The 18521-nt window shown below is 37.4% G+C and overlaps 1 long non-coding RNA gene across 1 annotated transcript; it reads left to right on the forward strand.

Annotated features, from left to right (window-relative positions):
* Positions 1-8759: 8759 nt before the first annotated feature.
* Positions 8760-18196, forward strand: LOC122965350. Its single transcript, XR_006398209.1, has 3 exons — positions 8760-8838; positions 13883-13953; positions 18160-18196. It is a non-coding gene; the product is annotated as an uncharacterized LOC122965350 (long non-coding RNA).
* The last annotated feature ends 325 nt before the right edge of the window (positions 18197-18521 follow it).

Genomic DNA, 18521 nt, shown 5'->3' on the forward strand with positions numbered 1-18521 from the left:
TCTATCTATCTATCCATCTATCTATCTAATTATCTATCTATAGTATTCATTATTCATTTTAAATACTAACTTATAGCAATACCTAAAGGTTTGCATTGCTGTCAAAAATCAATTTGTGTGCTACTGTTTCCCCATGTTTGCCCATACAACTGTCTGTATGAATTTCCTGATTTGACTTAAACAATGATAGCATAGTTTAATGTGGTCATGTGGCTCTAGTATAAGAGTACACTTTGTTGTTTGCTCGTTGATCTATTTGGAGGATTCTGGTCAAGTTTGAGTTTGCCAAAGCCTGAGCCTTGTGTCTTACTGTAAAAGGGTATACCACTCAATTTTAGAGGGTACTAATGCTATGTGGTTTCTATGGACAGTCCAGTCAGTCCTACTACCATGGTTAACTTTCCCTTAAACCACCCAGCAAATAATTATTACTTATGGAAATGTTCTGGGGACACATTTTGAGTTAAGGAGGAGGTTCATATATGGTTACGCAGTAATTTTCCCGTACATTGTATTTACCGTGATGTAACAGCATCATTCCTAGGACTGGTTTCACAAAGAGATGTTAACCATGGCTTGGTTCTAACAAACAGACTTCAGATTGAAGTTCATCTGCACAATGCTTTCTAGCTCTGGAATATCTTGAACTATCTAAAATGTTTTGCTACTAATTCTGGATAAACAAGGTCTTTTCAAACTAAAAACTACAGCTTCAAGATGCTATCCTCCAGTCACCTTAGCTGAAAATGTGTGTATTGTGAAACTTATAAGGATGTTTTACCACATAAATTTGGTAACTGTCAGGTATGACAGTTACTATTAGTTCAGACATAGTTTATGGTAGGGAGGCTAACTGTTCAGGCTTTAAATTAGTCAGTTCTTTTTTTGCTGAATAGTGGCTACTATGTCCACTAGTGACAATTATGGGATTAGAGTGAATGCGAAAACATAGTGTAACATTAGCACAAGTAGAGATTGGTCATAAAGTCACCGAACTGACTCAGTAATGTCTGTTTACAGTAATATCTAACTAAAGCCTAACTAAAACATTGGCTAGCATTAGCCACCACAAACTACTGGTCATGCCAGAACAAGAAATGCTGAAGCAGCAAAACCCCTATAGGGTATTGAACTGAGGAAGGGTCCATTTACTGCTTCTGTATTCAACTTTTAGTTTGTGAGAGGGAAAATGTGCTAGATCTTACATTTCTTACATAATCTCCCTTTAAATGTGAATATGGTATGATGAATATTATATCTACAGGGGAACCTTCAAGCAAAGTTCTCTAGATGTTCTGTGTAGAGAATATTCCATTTTTGTTGGTTATAATGTGATTGAACTACAGTTTTCTGCTGGTTAATCTATAGTACACAAAATACCCAGCAAATAATTAGTCCGGAGACTGGTTTTCAGGTCAGGGGAATGTTCCCTTAAGTTCTGCAACATTCCTGAAAGTTAGAAGATGCGGTTCCTTGGACATTCTTAAAAGCATCAGCTCAGTGAACTGATGCAGTAATGTTAGTTATACAGCAATTTTAAAGCGCTAACATTTGCTAAAATTAGCTTTCAGAAGGTGTTGGTTATGCCAGAGCAAGAGAGATTGTACCAGCAAAATCCCTGCAGGTATTATACTGAGAAAGGGTCTGTTTTATTGCTTTTGTATCCAGCATTTGTTAAAGAATAATGTGCTATTTTGTTTGTAAAAAGTTACATAGTCTTACTTTAATGTTACAAGAATATTATGTAGAGTGAAGAACCTTCAGGTAGTATTTTAAAAGTAACTATGCACAGACCATTAGTAAACTTTTCCCAATGGTTTTATCATTATGCTTATATAAAGACACCTTTTTGGAACCCAAATATTTCCAGAACATTCTTTGAAGGTTGTAACAAAGTAAGTTAACACTGAAGGATGTTACAGAATTTTCTGGATGTAGATTGGTGAAATCAGATAGAACTACATTTTTCTGCATCTCAATATACAGTACATCTTTAGTAACTCTAATCTGAAGTTACCTAAAGTCATGCTCTGGCTCTACTGAGCAGCCTCAGACTCATCATTTGTTTGAGCTCTGGTTTTGAAATTTAGTCTTTATCACAAATGGCTGATTGGACTGTTTGTACCTGACAAGAATGGTTTCTCAAACTGGGTGGTATTCTTCTTTTAAGTATCAGGTAGCTTCATAAATCTGTGCTCCTCATATGACCACTGGCATTGCCTTACATATGTTTTCCCACTATTTCAATACTGATGTCATCTTTAAGGTGCAGTATTTTTTTATGTATTGTGATGGAGTGAAGTATGTCTTTGGAACCAGGTGCACTGAAGAAACACTGTGAAGAGATGACGATGTTGTCAAATGTCGTTGGATGTTTGCGTGTTGTGTCAATAGGTGAGTGGAGGTGTATTGAGTTTGATGGTAACTTGTCGTTTGATGTTACTATACTGTGGACTTTAGGCTTTTTAAAGTGCTGTTCATTCTTAATGCCTTCCTCATAACTATTTTTCACATAACAATCACTCAAAATCACAAGAACCGATGTGGCTATGAAACTGAGAGAAGAGCATGCACGTGTGTGCCCAGAAATCGTAGTTCACATGTTGTGATTTTGCTAAAGAATGAATTGTAATCCCCTTCTCACCGCCTCTAGTCACTGTTAAATAGGTTGCCTACGTTATGTAAATGCTAATGTCACTCAGCTGTTAGACCAGTGCACAGCTCTGCATGGCTTTGTATCATACACAAACACATGTACACACATGTTGCCAAGGGATACTCTTCAAAGAAGAACAGGAAATTATCAGCTTTGGTCTTTGTGTTGCTTGTTTTTCTGGTTGCCTTCTTAGGTGTTGGCAAAGCCTGAACTCTGTTTTGCTAATCTATGCCTTTTACCAAACAGCAGGAAGATTTAACCTCATTTGACTGCAGTGACAGAGAGGAGAAATACAGGGTTGGAAAAAACAGTGAGAGAAAATGTAGGCAAGGATGAGAGAAGTGTTAGAGGGAGGGAGTGATAAAGAAAAATGATGCTGGCAAAACAGGAGGTAAGCCCTCATTTGAATTTGAGAAGATTTCAGCAGCAGGGATGAAGGCAAGTTTCTCGGTGAAGGCAGATGTATGAATCGAGGGTGACTGCGGCACTGCAAGAAATGTTAACATTGAGTCCTTTGCTGATGTAATGAGTCTTATCGGCTTACTTTATGTACAGCACGTAGAAAGTTGCTGTCTGTTGTGTCAAATGCTGATTTGCTTGTTTCAGAAAAAAGTAGTTATCTTGTGAAGGGTGGATTTTTGACTTTACTCTCAATTTTCTTGGATTCAGTTGCCTGGGAAGAAAAGGGAATTACCTCAGTCTTTGTCAGGTTTTACAACTTCCTATTGCACTTCCATGAAGTTTGGGAGCTTGCGAAGAATGGATTTTTTAAAAATGGTCAAAATCAATGCAACAGAGGCCAAGATATCCAGATTTTTAGTCAATAGCGCAGAGGGCTGGATTAACTCACTAGGGGGTCCCAGAGCAAAAATGAGCCATGGACCCCCAGAGAGACTCAGAAACCAACCGATGTTTCCCCTATGTTTCTGCCCTAGGTTTGCTGTATGTCCGTTAGTTTGTGAGAATAAGATTAAAAACAAATTTGTTGAAAAATGCACACTTTAAATCAAATATTAATAAAATATTAAAGGTCCTGAAACCCTATATTCTCAGTCAGCTTCTTATTATGAGCAATGCGGTCTTATATGAACAAACAGTTTTAGTTGAGATTCTTTATTTGTGTTTTTGTCCTTGCTTTTCTCACTGGTTTGAAGTGGGTGGGGCTAAGTTGAATGAAGGTGATGTCATGTATTTCCGTGCTCCGATTTGAGTTTAGAAACATTTGAATCAAAATATGGTAACAGTTGTTTAATTACGCAGCCAGCACTATCAAACACAGTCCTGGTGAAGACATTAGCTGAGTTTGTGAGTGTTAAACATAAATAATAACTAAAAAAACTTTAAGTTTGATTATTGCTTATTTATTTATTAATATTTAATCTTGTAGAGAAAAACTTCAGGGGCTTTAGAGGTATACTGAGCGAGCTTAGGGCCTTAACCATAGCAGTTTTTGATTGTGGCTCAGTGGTGCATATCACCAACCAAATGTGTAATTTATGAAATTATCATAAAGTAACTGCCACACAGACAAACTGAAGCCTTCAGGGTCTGGGGCCCTGGGGCAGTTGGTAGTCTTGCTAGCCTTGCTAGTATGGATCAAGCTCCGTAAACTGGATCCTATACTTCCCATAATGCAACTCGATAGCATCTTTCAATTGACCCTTTTCTGTCTCAATTCACACTTTATGCCCTCATCTTTCACACTCCGTACCTCTAGTTTATAATGCAGGCTTTCCCTCAAAATTTGTAGTCTCTAAACCTAAACTGAGACAACCCAGATGACATCGTCCGGGTTATTTTTTTTAAACTTTTAAATGCTTCCTCCTCATAGTACTACTCACATGTACACTGATCTTGATGTTTAAAATCGGAGTGCCCCTTTAAGTCTCAGTAAATATTTTGTCAAGATGGACTTTTGTTTTGCAGTAAGATGCCAGAATTTAGCCATGAGGTATTTAATTTCAAAGTTTGGATTCAGAAATAATCAGTATGATTGAGGAAATTTAAAAATTTATTTGTTTGCCTAGTTTTTGCATTATTTGATGGTAAACCAACCAAAAGTGCATCTCTGTTACAGCGTCCTAGATATATACAGTATACAGACAGTCGAGAGAGTAGAGGACTAGTTTGAGGACTAGGCTCTATACTGCATGACACTGGAAGTTTTACTGTACAAGGCCACATCATAGTGGCTTTTTATAATCCCCAAACGTTTTACTTCCTGAGCTGACAGAGACTGGCAGCAGGAGTGGCTGCTGTCGTGTTGTGCTCTGTTGCAGCGTTATTGCGCCAAGCTGCCTTGGCCAGGGATATTTTTGGCTGCCACCTTGTCTTAATCCTGTCGTGATTCTCCAATGGATTATTCATGCTTCCTCTCTCCTCCCCTCCCCAACCCCTCCTGTTCATCCCACCTTCTCACCCCTCCTCCCCCCTTCTCACCTTCTCTCTCCTTCCTCTTTTTTTTTCTTTCACACTTTCCCATCCTTTCCTTCTGAGCACCTTCCTTTAACACCACCACCACCACCACCAGTTCTCCCCTTTGTGTCATCATTATCGTGCCTGCATGGTTCCAGTGATGAAGTGTGTGCTCCCATGCTGGGGACCAATAAGATCTGTAATTTATTCATTCATTAGGTTATATAATATATCTGCAGTTCCCCCCACACCCTGCAAATATATAAATAAAAAAACTACAAAATCAATAATCCTGTTAGCACCACTACCTGGCTTTTAATGTATCCCTCCACCCTCTCCCCTTCAATGAGATCGCTTTTCTTCACAACATATTAAAGTAGTCTGAATTCCCCGCAGAGGGCAGCTGCGATAATTACTTCCATAGAATTCTCTCTTTTGCTCTTTCTCTCAGCCTAAAAAGAGATCCTGAAGACTTTTGGCAAAGAATGGATTGGACTAGTATATGAATATATATTAGACTTGAGACTGAAAGTCTAATTCTCTCTGAGTGTGAGAAAAAAATGAGTGAGAATACTCTGTGAAATCTTTATTAATCATTTTCTTTACAGTTTGTTTGGGACTATCACTGTGCAAGGTGGCTAACAAGTGATGGAATGATGATAGAAAGCAGAGAGAAAAAGAGGAGTGGAAAAATGGTCAGGCTCAGTTGGTTTTCCGGATTACTATAATTCTATATATTAGTTCAGTTTAAACTTTATGCACACATGTTGCTGTTCTCTGTCCTTCACTCAGCATCCAGGTCACTTCAAATTTGAGAGTACAGCCACACTAAGCTAAACATAAAAACTCACCATTTTCTCTCCATTTTGGCTCTCTGTCCACACTAAACCAGCTTTTTTTTCACCTGAAAACAAGGTGGATAAATCTGTAAAGGCCTGCTGTATGTTTTAATACAGACTAGGAAAACTGTTGTTTTGGAAAAAGATGACATAATCCTGTAATCTGTCATTTTTAATGTTAATATAGCCAATGAATCAATACAAATGTGGTCATTAAGCTGTATATATGCAAAGCAGGATTTACTGTTTGTCTGGTTAATGGATAGCTTTTATACGGAGACCCTAAAAAAAAAATATCGTGATGTGGAAATCTGTGCAGACGGGTTGATGAACTCTGTGCACAGATTAATAAAATATTAGGGACAAATCTGTACACAGTCAGACTGCATTTATGGGAACGACAAGACTTCTGATCCGGACCTCTGACCTTAAGAATAAAATAGAACAACAATCAGCCAGATGCATTTTGAGATATAACTTGTGCTTCAACAACTAAAAAGGAATTGTACAATGGCTAACATGCTGTTACACACTTGTTTTCAGTATATTAAGTACAGCATATGGTATTTATAGTATAGTATTTTCACTTTTATTTCTGACACCAGTTATTAGTCTGTGTCTCCTCTTTAGCTGGTATGTTAAATACTGCATTTCATTAAAAACAGTGTGGAAAAAACAGAAAAATTGGTTTAATTCTAAAGGCCAGATGCTTAACCAGAACCCTACAAAATGTCCTGTAAACCATGCACTCAGTTTATAATCTGTACTCACACATTTACAAACCAATATTGTTTTTAACTATATGACCCTCATGAGCCTCCGTACTTTATGACTGGTGATAAAATCACCCTTTTCTGCTCATTGTGACAACAGAAACAAAAAAATTGTGAATGAGAATAACAGTGTATGTTTTGTTTTGATGACAGAAATGAGACACAGAGGAAGAGATTTGGTTGTTTTCCTACTGTAAAGGCTTTTTAGTGTGGACGGAGATCTTTATGAAAATAACCTGACAACACTAGTGTGGATGCACATTACTTTCACGCACAGAGAGCATTTGGAAAATTAGCCGGCTTAGAGTGGACATAGTGACTGATGACTACAAAACTGCTGGTGTGGTTGTCAAGTTGCTTTGCTGGTCTTGAAAAGTAAAGAGTTAATCACTTCCAGGTCTCTAAAATAAATAAATAGCACAAAAAGTCTCTAAAAGAATTAAAATAGAAAAAACAATGTACATGTGATACACATCTGATGTCCTTTTAGATACAGTGTTATATCAAATATAGTAATATTTATTGTTAGACACAATACTCTTCTGCTCTTTAGCGCATCGCATTGCCCAGCTGCTATCAGTGTTCAATATATTGGATTTAATTCATCCAAAATCTTCAAATGCAGTCAAGGAATTAAAGTTTTTGCATCACCAGCAGTGTGTCAATACTCCAGCATGTATTGGCCCTCTGATGGAGGTTGAACAAAGTCACTAATATTCTGAACTAGACAAACAGATACACATAACTACACACATTATGTCAGCTTGTGTGTATTTTTCTGTCATGTGAGTATTACGTGAGCTTCTGTTTGACTTCTGTTGCAGTTATATGCTCATGAATCCTCTCAGATGTCAACTTCAGCTATGTGAAATGATGTAAACCCTCACGGCAGCAGAAAATGAAAAAGCAGTCTTCCATAAGCGCAAACATGTAGGTGACAAATTATCAGAATAAAAGACCTCTTGGACATCCTAGCTTTGCCATCTCAGCTGGCTAACTGTTACAAAAATGGAGAAACAAAACAAAAAAAATGCAAATATGTCGGACTGAGATCACCTGGGTCAAAATATTATCCTGAATCCTTTTTTGAACAAAGCTTTTCACTGTAATTTTTTGACTGATATCACCCAGCACATTACAATACAGCCCAGTCCTGGCACTGACAGCCAAACCAAAATGTTCTTGGATGTACATCTGCAAGGATTTTGGATAGAATTTGAGCCCAGGCTTGCATACTGTATACATTTCTCTTGTAGCAAGGGGCTGAACACCACCGATCAGACCAGCCAGAAATAGAACCATAGTGAGTTGATGATGTAAGGGAATGTCTCAGTTTCAATTTATTAGAAGACTTATGCTTTTGAATGCTCTGAATATTTTAAATGTAAACTCTTTTTCTACTGCCTGCTATGTTGAAGCTATAAATAGTATGCATATGTTCAATCTTTTTTACTTGACAGAACAAAAAAAAAATTCACAATTTTCATTAAAAAAAGCTTTTGTCTATGAAACACGTGTGAGTGACTTTTGTTGTTTTTTTCATTGTCTGTTAAATTTCAGTAGTAAATTTCCACCAACAAGCTATGACCATACAGCATAGTATAGCTATGAACTGATCTTCAGAAGTCAAAAGCACCAGGTTGTTATCTTGAGATCGCAACTTATTATTTTATTATGTTGAGATATCAGACTGTGCTTCTTTAGATCACAGTGCAATTATCAAGAGATTACATGTAAAAGTTTATTTTTGTCAACATCACGCTTAAAGCTGCAACATTTTTATGGATTAACATCAATGCACTGTGCATGTAATAGGAAATAGTTTGTGGCCAAAGATGAGCAGTATGGTATGTCAGAACTTTAGAGGTAGTGAAACTACATTCTTCACCTTTTTTAAGTGTGAAAAGGCATCTGATCAATGAGGAAATGTCTAAGCCTTGGCTTTTTTCACAGCAGACATTTTGACTTGTCATAGTAGGAAAAACACAGGTGTTACTAATAACATTAACGATGGCTCTGTTCAATTTAAGTGTCCCAGTAAACCATGACAGTGTGACAGTGAGCCACCATGTGCAATACCAAGACCCTGAAACTGAAGCATGATGAAGCATCATTCATTTTATCAATGCCAATCACCAATGCTAGCCAGCTAATGGTAGGAGCTGAAGGAACTTCCTTCTTACCTGCATTCATCCAAAAAAAGGGGGACATTCTGCACATTTACAGGTCTATATTTATATTCTGGGACACTACTGGAATATCACTGCATGATTTATAATAATAAAACTCCTTATTTATCTTATACTAACCCTAAAATATACTATATTTATGTGTGTGTGTGTGTGTGTGTGTGTATACACTACATTTTTTCAGCGATGCTGTTTTAATGATGTGAGTCTCAAGGTCAACTTGTACATTATGGGGCTTATGTATGGTTTCTGTTGATTCTCTGTTGGCTTTGTGTGCAGCAGTGGGCTCTTGTATTTGTTTTTCACACCAGTTAAGGCAATCACTGGATTGCCAGTATGTGTGCGTGTTTTACAGCATCTGCCCCTCTGCTGCTGATTTCATTAGAGACCAGTCTATTGTAGTAAACCTGACAGTCTGGTCAAAGTTTAGACTTACAAGCACTGAAGAAATCACATCTGACCAATGCATCATTTTTTACTGTAAACAAGAGGCTGAATGTGCAACCGCTATCATTACCTAATCACATATCACAAAGAAATAAAGTTTGACATTTCAAGATAATTGAATAAAGACTGAAAGACTGATGACTGAAAGAAAAAACTAGCACCAACAGCTGCCCTCGACTTCCCCATTCAACAAATTACATCCATCTAAGTGTCCTTGGACACATTGATTAACTGCTGCAGTGTTAGTGCTTTTTGACAAATGGAAAAAAAACTGTAGTTTTATTGGGCTGCTTCCATGTGCAAAAGTGTGAAATGGTCAACGTGGGAAGTTGGATGGTGCTGAGGTTGTTTGCACTCAGCAAAGCTTCCCTGCAGTAATCAAGGTTAAAGACATGTGCAGGAATCAGACTGGGTAAGGATAACACATGCTAATATGCTAACACTGCTGGGTAATAAACATGAAAATTAAAGATTTGTTCCACTTATTATTATCTAATGCAGTTATTAGACTCTCATTCAGGTATCCATAACAAAATATGATGAACATTAGAAAGTGTAGTCTTCCAGCATAAGTATCAGTGTTGCCAGGTGAAAACCTTTAAACTCCAATCTGTTGAAATGTCTGTGTACGGAAGCCCATTTCTGCCAGGAAAAAAAATAGATGAAAAGTTAGACATGATGAAAATAAAATTTGAAAAAAGTCAAAATGATAAGATACAAACTCAGAATTTTGAGATTTTAAGTTAGAATCATGATCCTATGTCAAAAATATAAGATAGTAAGTCTCAGTTTTGACATACTGGGCTCTATTTTGTTGCAGGAAGTAGCAATTTCCTGAGGTGCACTGAGGTTATTTCTTCAACAGCACTGGATTAGTTTGGTGTGCCGTTGTCATGGATTTTCTCAGACCAGATTGACAGCTCAGCACAATATTTTGGCCACTTCATTTGGTCAAGACAAACCCATATAAACCTCTCTGAAATTACACAAATCTCTTTATTCATGCTTTGCTCGTCTGTTGTGATTAATTATTCTGCATAGTTTTACTGCAGTGTAAATCAGGAGGTTTGTTACATACTGAAAGCAGTTCACACAGTGCCACATTAACCTTGTCTGTGCATGTAAAATGTTCCTACAGGCAGGTGACAAATGGAGGGAACAATCTGGATGAATATGTGGAATAACATAATAAATTCAGATGCTTCTACAGAGCACAAAAGGTCACTGAATGGTTCGCCAAGGAGCAATGAATCTGTACTGGAGGTACTAAGACACTTTATGTCAGGTTTTCCTTTATTTTCACACATCTACATGTCCATGCAGTCAGTGTGCTTTGGTATTTTTGACCCATAGTCACGCAGAAAGAAGAATGACATTTTCACATCTGTTTCTAAATTTATTACACTACAGGAAAGCTCATCGGTACTAATTACAAAAGCCAATCAGATAATGAAAATAGTCCATCTGGCACAGTGAGGGGGAGGTGATAAAAGCAGTAACAGGCAAGCAAGAGGAGTGAGAGGACTGCTGGCAGAGAGAGAGAGAAGAGACAGAGATAGCAGCTGAATTCTTCTCAATCTGACACTTTTTTCCCCCTCCAAACTCCTTCTCACCCTCTCTGGCTTGCATCTCTCAAGAAATGAAATATTCATGGAAGCCCTGGATTTTATCTGCCGCTTATCATCCTGCCAGCCTCCTGCTCTGCTACTACGGGTGTGATCGCTACTACGACAGCAGTGAGGCCACCGCGGCAGCCTGCATCACTACCGTCACTACCAACACCTGCACTGCAAGTTCACACTGTTTATTTGAGGGGTTCCTGCATGGATGCAAGGGCGATCTCAAGATCCAGCCACCCTCCCTTTCCTCCCTTCCACCCACACAGGAAGACAAGAAGAAGAAGAGCAAAATGGTTAAATGGAAAATGAGGGAGTGGGGGTGTCTGTTTGGGGTGTCTCAGAGAAATGAGAAGAGAGGGGGGAGATAAGGGAGAAATAACTGTGGAGAGGAAGGAATAGATGAATGGAGGTAAAGGGAGATACAGTGCAGCATGGTGCACTGGGAGTACCACATAATGTGCCATTATATGCCTGTGATATCTCCTAATAGCCAGTTTCCATTTAGGAAATCTCATAAAATCAGAGCAGCTCTGATTTTCCCACAGAGTGCAAATATGGAAAAATATTCTATCACTGGAGAAGGAAAAAAAAGCACATGCTCCATTTTCAAGCCATGTAAAATAAATTCAGACATTTGCTTTCATTTACGCTGGTGATGCTGAAGCTGCATGCTGTGAGCCTGAGCAGTCTTTAAACTTCAAAGAAAGAACAATTGCTCCCCCTAGAGGCTCCTCTGCACTCAACTGTTTGATATTTCATTTTTAGTCAGTGTACATACTGCCATTGTAGTTGACTTTCTTAGTAATAATCTTATCTCTACTATTATATTATATAATAATTATAATATAGCAATAATTACAATGTTAAATGTAAATACACATGAAAATAAAGTTTAAATGTGTGAATGACCCTGGCAGAAGAGACGACATCATGGCCAAGTTTATGTACATAATTACAACATCCAACACTGAACTGTTTGTTTTGAGTGAAACGTAGAACCCCTGTGATGAAAAAAGAAAGTCTTTGGTCAGAAAGATTTACCAAGTGTGTTCATATCAATATATCCCCAAATCAATCATCATTAAGTGCATTTTCCATATAAGAAAACTGACTTGTAAAATTCAGAGCGAGAAGTCTGATTTCATGTTCTTATAAACACATGTAACTCAAATATCTTGTCATTTTTATCTGACACAGCTGTTTGCACACAATGCAAACTACCAACTGTGTCTTGCTTTTGAAAGTTGTATTACAGCATAATGTTTAGACTTTAGAACAAAATGCATTAAATAAGTTATAAAACTTGTCTGTTCAGCAATTATAATATAGCAATAATAATAATTTAATATATTGTATTATGTACTAACAATTCCTAAAAGACCTGTACATGTTTGAGGGACTTGAGAACATGTGAGTGAAAGTCTCGTTTTTACACACTTTAATAGAATAGAACACTTAACTGCCCACCAAGGTGGAAAATTGTCTTATGGCCATGTGGCTGATCATTAAAGCATTAAATCACATCACATAACAACAACACGGATAGTGTGAATACAAGGAATATTATATAAGGAAAAATACAAAGAAAGAAAAGAAAAATTGAGAAAAGTCAAAATTAATAGATATAAAATACCGTACAATGTACAAAATTTAAGAGAACACCTGAAAAGAGAGAGGAATAAAATTTGAGTCTTTAAGAATTGAGCAAGCCAACTGTCTGTGAGATAAATGTTGCTTTATACGGTCTTTGTATCCCGTAGCGACTATCAGAGCTTGAATCTAGAGAACAGAAGGTGTGAAGGTTCCTCCGGCTGGCTCTGTGGCTTTAGATGACCCTCGCCAGCTTGCTGCTGTATCTACTGCTACAATACTATGCAGTGTACAGTCCCAAACTGTATGACAGAACATTTTCAATGGCAGATTTCTGGACAACTTTGAAAATTTGGTTTGTAAATTCCTTATAAACGGAATCAACATTCACACAGAAACAAAGGATACTGTGTAGGAATATACTTTAAGTTATCCACAGCCTGAACTGGTTGATCATTGATTATGACAGGGTGAATGACAGTCTTTGGAAGGAGCATAATGACTCATACATCACATGTGGGTGTGCGCCTTTTAGAAATCAACATTGATGAAAAGAGCAACACCTTTACATAAATAGATGACGTGTGAATCCAAGTCTGATGTTTGTCACTACACACATACAGTATAGACTAGTATATAGGCTCTATGATGTATCTATGATGGTCAACTATCCAAACCTACAGGACAATGGATCGATGTAGCCCAGTGGCATATTGATATTTAACCATATTTTATGCCTTTAGAACAGCAGCAGTTCTCCTCGGTACACTTGCACACAGTTTTTCAGGTACTTGGCAGGTCGATTGTTCCTGCATCTTGGAGAAGTTGCCACAGTTCTTCTGTGGATTTAGGCGTCTCAGCTGTGTCTGTCTCTTCATGTAATCCCAGACTGACTCCATAATGTTGAGATAAGGACTCTTTGGGGGCCAAACCATCTGTTGCAGGACCCCCTGTTCTTCTTCTTGATGAAGATAGCTCTTTATGACTTTGGTTGTATATTTGGGGTCATTGTCATGCTGCAGAATACATTTGGGACTAATCAGATGCCCCCTTGATCGCGTTGCATTACTGATCAATCTACACATCTGAAGTGCCTAAAACTTTTGCGCAGTACTGTATATATACAGTATTTTTGGTGGAACTTGTTGATAGCTGTCCATGGTAATGATGATAACATACATGTATGTTGGTGTATGTGAATGGAAAAATATAAAGCATATGAATGGAGATAAATACATTTTTAATGCTTGTTGTCTTACATGTCCTAGATATTTTTGATCAATTATTGCCTCTGTGCTCTAACTCTTTGGAATTAATGTAATTTGATTGCGTTTTCACAGTTTGTCATTGTCAGTATTTCCTAGATGCAGTTATATATGGAGGGGTCAAAGGTCAGAATTACCCAGGAGCAGCTTTACTGTGAAGGTAAGTGAACAGCTCAATAAGATCACATTAACTCAGAATTGTCTGACTGATGCAGGGGACATACCTGCCATTGTGCACTCTGCTGCTTCTGCAGTTATGAAACTCATTTATGCTGTTTACATAGTTGGCCACAGGAGGGCAGTGTACACTGTGGCAAAGAGTCACTCAAGACTTGAAGAATATCACTCAACTGTAGTGTATAAGTGTCATTATATTGCCTGATGCTGATTATTACAGTAAATCAGGCCTTAGAATCTATTGTAATTGGTTTGACAGTTAAGCTGTTATTATTGTTAGTGACAATAAGACACAATACAATACATCCCAAGCCTACTTCTATACTAAAGATTACTGATTTAAACTTTATAACCACTTATAATGAATTTATAAAACTATTACTTAAAAACTAATATTACTTAAAGACATGAAATCATCAGATAATAAAGCTGAAATAAAAGAATCTAGCTTGAGATCAGGTAATTCCATTTAAAAGGTGATAACTAGTTTTAATGAATCAATACAAATGTGGTCATTAAGGTTTTAATGAGTGAAACCAGCTGTATAATATCTAAAGATAAGTGGTTACTGGATCATTTACTGTGATTTCAAGATGTGAAAAGAGATGTGATGTAGTTTGGATTGGAAACTTTATAGATGAATATCATGAGAAGATTATTGATGAGCAGGGTTTAGCTACTGAAGAAATACTGGAGCCCCACTACAGCACAGCAATAAATTACATAAAGGGCACTAAGGTCCTGCATTACAACCACATCTTGAGGCCCTGTCTTGTAAAGGGGCCCTTTCCCACAGTCTTTGACTTAAGACCTTTATTATTTTAGTTTACATGGTGCATTGTCCTGCATAGATGTGTTTAATTAAATAATGACATGCTAGATGACACACAACAAACCAGGGGCAGGTAGTATTCTGGTTTCTGGTGCTCTGGGCAAAGTATAATGAAAGTCTGTGCAGTCTGCTGTGGGCACTTTGCATGAGGGGTACATACTGAACAGACAGAGAGAGGAGCAGGTGGTCAAAAAGAACATACGGTTCATTATTTTTACTCATGGCCCCCTAATCCAGCCACGAGACAGAAAGAAGAAAACTAAAAAAAAGATCCTCTGCTCTAGTTAATGATTTTTTATTCCTAGCCTTCAACTGCTTTTGACTTTAAGGCGTTCATTTGTAAAGAACAAGTCTACTTTGATGATTTGCAGAGTATGCTTTGATGATTGAGAAACAAAAATCTTTCTTCAGAAAGTCTCTTACATGAAAAATACAAGAGTTGCAACATTCTCCTCTGTTCATGACTCCAACAACATGTCACATCTGTTACATTTAAGACAGAGAATATAACTTGTTTCTGGAGTCAAAATGTTTAATCCACAAATTACTGACTAATTACTATAATCTACTATGAAGTATCTTGTCAAAAATAATTGTTTTTACCCCAACCTGACTGAGGCATCTCAAGCTTGGGTGAAGTGTGTTAGGCTGTTACGCTACACTTCTCCCAGGAAGTTATCAACAGAAAAATCGATTTTGGTATGTGGACTGTTTATGGAAGATGGCTCTAAGGTCTAGGCTCTAGGATGGCAGAGAGACTGAGATATGTCAGCAACTATTGGATGGATTGCTATCAATTTTTTTTGAAGACATTCATGGTCCCCAGAGGATGAATCCTACTGACTTTGGTGATACTCTCACTTTTCCTCTAATGCCACTATGAGGCTGACATTTGTGGTTCAGAGTGAAATATCTCACTCAACTGTTAAAGGGATTGCCACAACAAGAGGTCACTTACGCTGTGATATACAGATGTTACTCATTTTGTTTTTCAGCTTTACCACCTCCTTACCACGGTGCTGCCGTGGTGGTAAAAGAGGGGGCTGCACCAAATAACTGTAGACACTAGGTGGCAGCAGACATGAATATAGAAACGTAGATACCACACTGGCCGCTCATGTATGTTGCCACTATGCGTCTGCACATCCGCCATATTGGGGCAGTAAAGATCCACTGGTAAACAAATATTTGTATTGAGAGATGCAGACTTCACTACAAAATGGACTGTAACTCACTTAATTCATAACTGATTTTCACAAAATTTGGTTCGTTATAAAGAGAAATTGAACATGATACTGGTTAGTTGTTGAAATTAAATTCAGTTACAGGGGATGGATCTAATCAGCTCTCTGCCAAAACAATGACCCACTGAGCCACAACTTCCTCTGGGACATGCAGGCTCCAATCTATGACTAGGCAACATCAAGTGTAAATCATTTAGAATTTGATTTTGTGAGTTTCTCCAAAAATGTAGATTTCTATATCTATTATATTGTTATAAAGCTGCCTGATTGCTTGCTCTTGTATTAATAATTAATTCAATTCATCAATGAAATTAACAAGCCTATTTTTGTTCCTCAGACTCCAGTTAAGAGTAGAACATCTAGTCAGTTCATCCATTCACCCCAAGACACATATGATAACTCCATTAATGCAGGCTGGACAGCTGCCATTATACAAACAATGTCACAAATATTGTAAATCTCAAATATTTTACTTTCATCTTCATTAATTCACTTTAGACACTGACACATACAATACAATACTATGATATAACAATACAATACAGTACTATAATACAATAATATGATACTAATATAATCATGAAATACATTCATATAATAATACAATACTACATACAATGTAGTGTGTCAAGTGTTTGAGATCAATGTTCAGATATACAGTGCAGTCATATGTAAACATAAAATTGGGCTAGGTGAGAATCAAAGTAGTTCCCTGTCTTGGACAAATTCAGTTCCTCTCAATCTCACACTTTTTAGCAAAATGTGATCAGCTTTTGTTTTAAGGATTAATATCCTTGAAACAGTATATTTTTACAGATCTTCTTTCTCAAGCTACCACTTTGCAATTACAGAGTGTGAAGTTTGGCAATGTGGTACTGCTTCAACTTGTGGAAGTTGCTGACAACTAATGACAGTGATGCAATGCAAAAGTGATGATTGTTAATGTTGTTCTGAGTTCCAATAATATGGTCATCAAGACTGAACACATCCTCTGAACCTACATAGGCGTTGATGAGCTGTTGATGAGATGTTTGTGGTTTGATGAATGCAACACTCTGCTGAGTGGATCACCCTGAAAATACCTACAGATGCAATCATCAGGCCTCCATTGTTCTTCAAGGTCAACAGGTGGTAACATTCAGAAAATTATGCCAGTGTTGCCCCGAGAAACCCCACAGCGGACCATTAGACAGCGGAAAATGCTCTGGAACTGAACCAAACTCAAGTTGTTGTTCCACTCACCTGTAATTTGCACATTAAGTGACATTACAGTTCTGTATTCTATCATCTAATAAAATTTTTCCCTTACCCCTTGTCTTACTTATAACATAGCATTGTGTATTCAAAATGTAATTGCTACCTGATGCCCTGATGGATTTGAACAGGAGCTGTAAATGGTCCTGGCTGAAGCGCTATGTGCAGACATAACACTGTGACTGAAGCAGCTCTGGAATCATCAAGGTTAGGGTGTTGATGTTAATGATGAAGCCAGTCACGTTTAAAAAATACTGAAAATGAATTAAATTAAAATAGTAAAAACTGGCAATATTATAAATACTCTATCACCATTACCTCAGCCTAAGTGCCCCATTTCACTATGAGAGTATCATGTAAACAGAACACATTTTGCTGTCACATGAGAGGACAGAAATTACATTTGCTCTCACTGAAAACTGTAGTGATGCCGAATTCAGCTTTGTTAATTGTTACATCTAATGGATGCAGCTTACTTTAAATGTAATATTTATTTATGATTTTGACAAGTTATACCATGAAACAATTTTATTCGACAAATCAAATTTCCACATCACTTGTTTTCAATGAGAGGGTGTGGTGTTTATCCCCTTCACATTTGCACATTACGTTATACGACATGGAGCAATTAGGTTCAAATATTTTAATGTGAAAATGTCATTGTGAGTATAACTATGTATAGGAAAAAGGAGAAAAAAAACCCTGCTCACAACAATGTTTTGGTAATAACCAAAAAATTATGCTACTGCAAAGGTCTATATTCATGTGTATTCTTGGATGGGTTCATGTATGCTGGGTTGTATTAAGAGTATAATGTTTTCTCTGTGTTTCACTTCTGTGGTCCTGCATTCCTCCTCAGCCCGTTTTACCCTCCACACCTGCCCTGCATCATGTCCAGTAGCTTGCTGTTGTGTCCATTTCCTCATTAGTTCAGTTTATATTTTAGCTCTGAGCCCTTGAGTTTGCTCTGTTCCATTCAGCCTGTTCAGTCATGTCCTGTATTCAGTTTTTTGCTCAGCTCAGCCAGCTTTTTGTTTTTCGCCCACACATCCAAGAATACAGAACTTATTCTTCAGCCCTGCTTTTGCCTTCGGTCTCTGCACTTGGGTCTACCTGCTCCACTATTCATAACAAGTCTGGAACATCAAACAAACTTCATAGAACTGAACATCAAACAGCAAAAACTTTTAAAGAGTAAGTAATAAGTACAGCTTAAGGGAG

The sequence above is a fragment of the Thunnus albacares genome, chromosome 16 (genome assembly GCF_914725855.1).
Source record: "Thunnus albacares chromosome 16, fThuAlb1.1, whole genome shotgun sequence".
Classification (NCBI taxonomy): domain Eukaryota; kingdom Metazoa; phylum Chordata; class Actinopteri; order Scombriformes; family Scombridae; genus Thunnus; species Thunnus albacares.